This window comes from Canis lupus, chromosome 1 (assembly GCF_048164855.1).
Source record: "Canis lupus baileyi chromosome 1, mCanLup2.hap1, whole genome shotgun sequence".
Taxonomy (NCBI): domain Eukaryota; kingdom Metazoa; phylum Chordata; class Mammalia; order Carnivora; family Canidae; genus Canis; species Canis lupus.
Genome location: NC_132838.1, coordinates 58,810,594 through 58,819,291, shown reverse-complemented (window position 1 = coordinate 58,819,291; position 8,698 = coordinate 58,810,594). Strand labels below are relative to the sequence as shown.

At 42.7% G+C, this 8,698-nt stretch overlaps 1 long non-coding RNA gene across 1 annotated transcript; it reads right to left on the bottom strand.

The window, feature by feature from the left end:
- Window positions 1-5,753: 5,753 nt before the first annotated feature.
- Window positions 5,754-7,872, bottom strand: LOC140617881 (uncharacterized). Its single transcript, XR_012018074.1, has 3 exons — window positions 7,809-7,872; window positions 7,656-7,707; window positions 5,754-5,825 (listed from the first exon to the last, which is right to left on the bottom strand). It is a non-coding gene; the product is annotated as an uncharacterized lncRNA (long non-coding RNA).
- Between the last annotated feature and the right edge of the window lie 826 nt (window positions 7,873-8,698).

Sequence of the window (8,698 nt, the reverse complement as noted above, 5' to 3'; positions counted from 1 at the left end):
GCATGACAGGGAGCCTCTGAAGCCCAGCAGCCTTTGAGGGACCCCTGTGGCATCCTCCTGGTGCCGGGGCTTGTGGGTAAGCCTCGCCCTGCAGCCACCAGGCAGCTTTTTGACCACCTGGGAATCCCCTCCCAAGTCTTGAGCCAAATGGAAACAATAAAGCTTTTTGGAGAAGAAAGACAGAGAGAAAGAGAGGGGAAGGAAGAAAGAGAAGGAAAGGGAAAGAGAGGGGCAGTGAGCTGCAGCCCTTACTGTGTGGAAGAGCGATCAGCTCTGACAACTGTGAAGAAGAGAGAGCTAAAAGCTCCAAGCCCTCAGAGAAAGGCTCTTGTCCACGAGCGTGCCAGGGTAGTGGCTTCCTAGGAGCACTGGGGATTGGGACAGTGGCCTCCCGCCCCCATCCTGAGATGTGTGGACACAGCACACTGAGGAGTCCTGTGGCAATCGGTCCTTTGTAGATTCTAAGCAGAGCGTTGGTAAGAAATGGTCATGTTGCCTCCTAAGAAACCGGAGTCTAGATTTGAAGGCAAAAAGGAGACTGGATAGTTCATTAGCCTGACCACACACTGCAAATTCCTGGAGGCCCAGGTACTTAGGAGAACTCAGGAGGACTTCGACCTCTGCAGAGGGAGCCTGCTATGGCCTAAATGATCCCATTTCCAAGGGCATGGACTGTCGGCTGACAAAAAAAAACAAAAACAAAAACAGGAAGCTATCGTGTTGGCTCCATAAGGAAAACAATGAAGGCTTTGGCTGCTAGGCAACTGGTCCTCATCTTTGAAGACTTCAAGGTTTTGCTGCTGATCTCGGTTCTCTTGATCACCATCCTTTTGATTCCCGTGGTCCCTGACTGTCTTCTATCTTGCTATGTTTGACTCCTATTATTTACTGTTGTATATATGCCATTGCCGAATGCCCAGTAAATGGCTTGTTCATCCTAACCAAGTACTCAGCACCCTGGAGGTGCCCGATAGGCATTTTATTGACTCTCTGGAGGAAATGATGAACGCTTTTAATGGACCATCTTGTGTTTGTTTTCGTCATCTCATTAATATACATTTCTGTGGTTTACACACCGTCTTATATTTTCTTTTTGTGTGTGTGTGTCTGTGTTTCATTTAGTCAGTTTATGATGTCTTTTTTTATAGTATTGTTTTTCTTCTAGTAAAGATTGATCCCATATTGTATTGTAATATCATATCTCTTTGCCTCTTTAATCCGTAAAGGTCCCCCCAGTGTTTTTATTTTTTTTGTTTTTTTTTTTGTTTTATAATAAATTTATTTTTTATTGGTGTTCAATTTGCCAACATACAGAATAACACCCAGTGCTCATCCCCTCAAGTGCCCCCCTCAGTGCCCACCACCGAGTCACCCCCATCCCCCACCCTCCTCCCTTTCCACCACCCCTAGTTCATTTCCCAGAGTTAGGAGTCTTCCATGTTCTGTCTCCCTTTCTGATATTTCCTACCCATTTCTTCTCCCTTCCCCTCTATTCCCTTTCACTATTCTTTATATTCCCCAAATGAATGAGACCATATAATGTTTGTCCTTCTCCGACTGACTTACTTCACTCAGCATAATACCCTCCAGTTCCATCCACGTCGAAGCAAATGGTGGGTATTTGTCGTTTCTAATGGCTGAGGAATATTCCATTGTATACATAAACCACATCTTCTTTATCCATTCATCTTTCGATGGACACCGAGGCTCCTTCCACATTTTGGCTATTGTGGACATTGCTGCTAGAAACATCGGGGTGCAGGTGTCCCGGCGTTCCATTGCATCTGTATCTTTGGGGTAAATCCCCAGCAGTGCAATTGCTGGGTCATAGGGAAGATCTGTTTTTAACTCTTTGAGGAACCTCCACACAGTTTTCCAGAGTGGCTGCACCAGTTCACGTTCCCACCAACAGTGTAAGAGGGTTCCCTTTTCTCTGCATCCTCTCCAACATTTGTGGTTTCCTGCCTTGTTAATTTTCCCCATTCTCACTGGTGTGAGGTGGTATCTCATTGTGGTTTTGATTTGTATTTCCCTGATGGCCAGTGATGCAGAGCATTTTCTCATGTGCGTGTTGGCCATGTCTAGGCCTTCCTCTGTGAGATTTCTCTTCATGTCTTTTGCCCATTGCATGATTGGATTGTTTGTTTCTTTGGTGTTGAGTTTAATAAGTTCTTTATAGATCTTGGAAACTAGCCCTTTATCTGATACGTCATTTGCAACTATCTTCTCCCATTCTGTAGGTTGTCTTTTAGTTTTGTTGACTGTATCCTTTGCTGTGCAAAAGCTTCTTATCTTGATGAAGTCCCAATAGTTCATTTTTGCTTTTGTTTCTTTTGCCTTTGTGGATGTATCTTGCAAGAAGTTACTGTAGCCGAGTTCAAAAAGGGTGTTGCCTGTGTTCTCCTCTAGGATTTTGATGGAATCTTGTCTTACATTGAGATCCTTCATCCATTTTGAGTTTATCTTTGTGTATGGTGAAAGAGAGTGGTCTAGTTTCATTCTTCTGCATGTGGATGTCCAATTTTCCCAGCACCATTTATTGAAGAGACTGTCTTTCTTCCAATGGATAGTCTTTCCTCCTTTATCGAATATTAGTTGACCATAAAGTTCAGGGTCCACTTCTGGGTTCTCTACTCTGTTCCATTGATCTATGTGTCTGTTTTTGTGCCAGTACCACACTGTCTTGATGACCACAGCTTTGTAGTACAACCTGAAATCTGGCATTGTGATGCCCCCAGATATGGTTTTCTTTTTTAAAATTCCCCTGGCTATTCGGGGTCTTTTCTGATTCCACACAAATCTTAAAATAATTTGTTCTAACTCTCTGAAGAAAGTCCATGGTATTTTGATAGGGATTGCATTAAATGTGTAAAGTGCCCTGGGTAACATTGACATTTTCACAATATTAATTCTGCCAATCCATGAGCATGGAATATTTTTCCATCTCTTTGTGTCTTCCTCAATTTCTTTCAGAAGTGTTCTATAGTTTTGAGGGTATAGATCCTTTACCTCTTTGGTTAGGTTTATTCTTAGGTATCTTATGCTTTTGGGTGCAATTGTAAATGAGATTGACTCCTTAATTTCTCTTTCTTCAGTCTCATTGTTAGTGTATAGAAATGCCACTGATTTCTGGGCATTGATTTTGTATCCTGCCATGCTACCAAATACTAGCCAATAAGATCCAACAGTACATTAAGAAAATTATTCACCATGACCAAGTAGGATTTATCCCCGGGACACAAGGCTGGTTCAACACTCGTAAAACAATCAATGTGATTCATCATATCAGCAAGAGAAAAACCAAGAACCATATGCTCCTCTCATTAGATGCAGAGAAAGCATTTGACAAAATACAGAATCCATTCCTGATCAAAACTCTTCAGAGTGTAGGGATAGAGGGAACATTCCTCGACATCTTAAAAGCCATCTACGAAAAGCCCACAGCAAATATCATTCTCAAAGGGGAAGCACTGGGAGCCTTTCCCCTAAGATCAGGAACAAGACAGGAATGTCCACTCTCACCACTGCTATTCAACATAGTACTAGAAGTCCTAGCCTCAGCAATCAGGCAACAAAAAGACATTAAAGGCATTCAAATTGGCAAAGAAGAAGTCAAACTCTCCCTCTTCGCCGATGACATGATACTCTACATAGAAAACCCAAAAGTCCCCCCCCCCCCCAAAGATTGCTAGAACTCGTACAGCAATTTGGTAGGTCTTATATTTTCTTTTGAGAACTTGAAGCGCAGGAGGCAGGATGTGCTCTGGGAGAGCTCTAAGGAGTCATAACATAAAGTCTCCAGGAAAAATGACCGAAGCTTGGCCTCACCTCTGCCCACCATGCACGGACAGCTGGGAGAAGGAAGTGGGCCCTATGGAATCTTCACAGACCTGAGTTCTCAGGCATGACCCAAAGGTCAGTAGAGTTTACAGGCCACTTGGGTTATGTAAGCAAAGAGAAATGATTTGCTTTGCTGAAGTAGAAATTGCATTTTGCAAAAAGCGTTGAGAATGATCAACACCAACATTTCTCCCCTCCCTTTCAAGTCTAGCCCTGGCGACAGTGTATTGTTTAATCAAGAAAATGTATCTCCTCTCCAAGGACCTACCCGACTGGGGGATTCCGAAGTTGTTGACAGGCTATTTTTGAAAACTACACGTCTGCTCATGAGGATTGATGAGCTGAGAGAGAAAGAATTCAATAACAAATAAATTTGCCCCAAGCTCACAATCCACTGTCTCGTCTCTAAACACCATGAAATATCTGGCCCACAGATATTACTGCTAAAATTCATCAAACAGATACATTATGAACCCTTTAATTCTCCTCAGAGGATTAGCTGCACAGCCAAACAGGTCATTTTCACTCACCTTGGAGAATAATGGCAAAGCAGCCTGTGTTAATCTGCTTCCCACACTAAGTTCTCAATTATATTCAGTCATTTGACAGAATGAACTAGACGCTACCACACGAGTCAGAGCCTGAATGGATCCAGGCGAAAGCTATTGGGAAATTTGTCTGCTGAAAATAATGCATACTTTGACTACCTCCAGCAGATTTGCTTTTTGTTTACTCATTCGTTTTTCAGGGTGCTTGACTCGCCTGAATGAGGCTCTAGAAGTTAGTAAGTGTGAGGACCAGACAAAGGATGGAGGTGAGAAGAGAGGGATCAATGTTGGAGAGGCTGGCTGGGGAGATCTGATCCATTTGTTCAAACCTGCAGGAGAAGCGTTGGGGGTGGGGGTGTCTTGAAAAAGGAGTCGAGTGACCTGATTGCTGAGGTCCCAGGTAGAATCTTTTTCTTCCCTTTTTTCTTGAGCAACCATGTTTATTATCATAATTTTTACATGGTATTGCAGTTAACTAAGGAATTACACTGAAGCACAGTAGATCGGTTATTCTCGTAGCTTTCTTGTCCAAAAGAGACCAATACAATCCTTTTTTTTTCTCTATACATTTATTTGAAACAGCTTTCTGTTTTGTGGGATAGGGAGACATTTTTACTTCAAAACTCCAGTTGATACAATGGTGGAAGTCATTCTATGAATTCTTGACTCTTTTACCAAAGTGTATGCTTTTGCCAATGCCTCTCCTTTTTTTTTTTCTTATTGGAAAAAGCAATAAAAGTAAGAATGAGGCATGGAGTATATCATTATTTTTGTTCATTTTACTAAGATTTTATCTCAAACTCAAAAATGTTTGTAACATTTTTATCTCCTAAGTCCAATAAACACTATATTCTGATAGCTAAAAATAGCAAATGAAATTAGCAAGAACTCATTTGTTCTGGCCTTTTTTTTTTTTTTCAGCATTTCATGTATTGGAAAATAATTATGAAACGGAATATTAAGTCTGGTGCAAGCATCAAAAATTCTTCTGGAACTAATTCTACCTAACACAATTTAATAGGTTTTATACAGATTTCTACAAACAACCAATTTAAATTAGACACACCAAAATTTAAATCCATAAATAACCATGCAGTTAGTTTAAAGCGCTGGTGTCAGGCCTCTCCCCATCGTGTGTCCGCTCTTACAGTGAAGAAACATCAACAAACATCAGAAGTGATTGTGACTCTCAGTCCACACATTTACATGGGGGTGTCAGAAATACCCACTTTCGGTCTTTAAATCCAGCTAAAACCAACTCCAATCCCTCACCCCACTCAACCTGAGGGCAGCAGCATTCAAGTTTCCTTGGCTGCCAACTTCTTTACTTGGGCGATCTCTCCTGCTACCCCACCCCCCCCACCCCTCCCTTAACTTAAAAAACATTCCCCTCTGCTCTCTTCCATCAAGGTAATCACTTCAGTGATGTCATACTTCCTAAAAAAAAAACAAAGCCAGAAATTAAAGTGTAGTAAAACGGGCACTGAGGGGGGCACTTGACGGGATGAGCATGGGGTGTTACACTGTATGTTGGCAAATTGAACTGCAATAAAAAAATATACAAAAAAAAATAAAATAAAATAAAAAGATTTATGTAACAGTTCATAAAAAATAAATAAATAAAGTATAGTAAAGGTGACTACAGTTTTCACTCCTAAAATTAATTTTTCTTAAGGGCTGGACTTAAAAAACTTCCTCTAGACAAAGAGAATAGAGCAAAAGTATCAAGATGTGTAACTTTTACGGTGAAGTGACAAAAGATGGCAGTTTATTGCTGGTAGTCCCTGGCCTTTGCTGCCTCTGATGGAAACTGGCTGCAGTACTGAGAAGTCTACGTGAAAAGAAACTGAGAGCAACCTCCAGTCAACAGCCAGCGAGTAAGTAAGGCCCTCAGGCCACCAGCCCCTGAAGAACTGAATCCTGCCTGCAAGCACATGAAGGGGCTGAGGGCAGCTCCTTTCCCACTCCAGCCTTGAGGTGAGACTCTAGCCCTGGCCAACAGGGACTGGGCCTGTGAGGCTCTGGAGCCAAGGACCCAGATTCTGTGAGCGATAAAGGCCTGAAACTTTGGGTGGGTCCTGAGAAGGGAATGGTACAGTCTAGCTTTGTTTGAAGATCATGCTCCTGCTGTGTAGACAATGTGTGTGAGGGGCCACCAGCTGGTGGGAGCTGGTGGGAGGCCCCATGGGAGCCCACTAGCTCCCAACCAGGATGGCAGTAGGGCGAAGGGAGGGATAGTTATGAGGTTGGAGGCAGAAGGAAAAACAAAAACAAAAAAAGGAATACTACATGTCTGAGTCATTTTGACAGAAACTGTGAGATACGAATACTGTTGTTTCAAGCCACTGAGACTTGAATTAATTTGTTATATAGAAGGGACTACCATAAGCCACCAAGCATTTGTGGTGTCCTTGTCAAAGTATGAGGCTGAGAGCCCAGGAGGGGTCTTACACTGTTCGCACTCTGTGCCTATCAAATGTCATTTTCATTAGATGTATTAAAGATATTTGTTAGCGAATGAAGGGTAAGTGTAAGCATAACAAAGAGACAGATATACCATAGACAAAGACGTTGAGTAAGGGTATTTGGGGTATTTTTATAATTTTTTGATGTGGTCAAAAACTGAATAACTGGTAGTGTTTTAATAAGGTCTTTGAGGGGCACCGGGGTGGCTCACTTAGTTGAGTGTCTGTCTTCAGCTCAGGTCATGATCCCGGGGTCCTGGGATCGAGCTCATGTCTGACTCCCTGCTTCTCCCTCTCCCTCTCCCTCTGCCTGCTGCTCCCCCTGCTTGTACTCTCCTTCTGTCTTTGTCATAGAAATAAATAAAACCTTAAAAAAAATAAGGTCTTTGAAAGAAATGATGATATATGAAATTTTACATCAGGGTATAAGCAATACATCAAATCAACTTAAAATGACATGATTAAATGATCATTTATTATTAATCATCAATAAATATTAATTTATTTGAAGGAGGGAGGGAGGGAGGGAGGGAGGGAGGGAGGGGCAGAGGGAGAGAAGCTTCAAGCAGACTCCTCACTGAGCACAGAGCCTGATGTGTGAGATCATGACCTGAGCCAAAACCAAGAGATGGACGCCCAACCAACTGAGCCACCCAGGTGCCCCACCCCTTTACTTTCTATTATTGCTCATAATCTGGATCTTATAGAAAGAAATAAAATTACATTCCAACTGTAAATGGTAATATTTGTTCTTTTCACATCCCGGGGAGAGGGGGTGTAGCCGCACTTGGCACACACATACCCACACTGATGAAGACAAGTTTCCTCAAGTGACAAACAAGCAATGGGAAGGCCTATAAGAATACAAGACGACCAGTTACACTTTAAATTTCAGATAAACAATGAACAATTTTACATAGACATATGTTCCCCCGCCCAAATTACAATTATTTACCTGGTGGGGAAGAGTGGAGTTTTCCAAGGGACGCAGATTACGTGACAGAGGGATTTGAAAGAATCTGAAGAGAAAAACAGAATTAAGAAGCGCTCACAGGTGACACCCTGAATAACGAAGTGAAGAGTCTTTGGGGTTCTTTTCTGCAGCAAAGGTGGCTAGATGGGTACATTAAATCATCAATGTTGTGCCTCCGACTTTGCTGTGCTTTGAGTTGCTCACTTCAACCCACATCTAAATGGCAGCATTGCCTTTGGAGACCGAATAAATGTAGTTTGCTTACCACAAGTTTCCAGCAGAGGGCAGTAAAATGGCATTGAGGGAAAAGCAGGTATTAGGCAGGGACCTAATAGGAAACTGAGTCCAGCTCAATTCAAAAGACTTTAGTGGAGAGATGACCTCCCCACCCTTCGCAGGTGTGGACAAGGCTAAGGAGACCGATAAGGGATATTGCACTTGGAGACTGGCAAGAGCCGGAAGCCATCATCATTCCTAGACCCAAGAACACAGAAGGAAATGGTGATTGCAGAATCCAATGAAAGCTGGATGAATCCTGTGAAAGCTGCCCATGTGGACGTGTGGACGGGCCACAGATGCAGGCCTGGAGAGGGGACGGAGCCGGAATAAATGTCCCACTCCTCCCTCTGCCCTTTGACTCCTCTTCTCGGGTCTCCCACTAGCAGATCCCAAGTCTGCTTACAAGGGTGCCCATGTGATAGAGGCAGGAGAGGTCAGTCTCTTGAGGCACTAACCATGGCTGATTGTCCCAGGAAACAAAACAAAACAAAACAAAAAAACAACAACAGAGCAAAACAAGCAGTGTCCTTTTCCTAAGTTGCACAGAGGCACAGTTTGGACTACTGGCAGCCTGCCTTTTGTCAAAGAAGTGC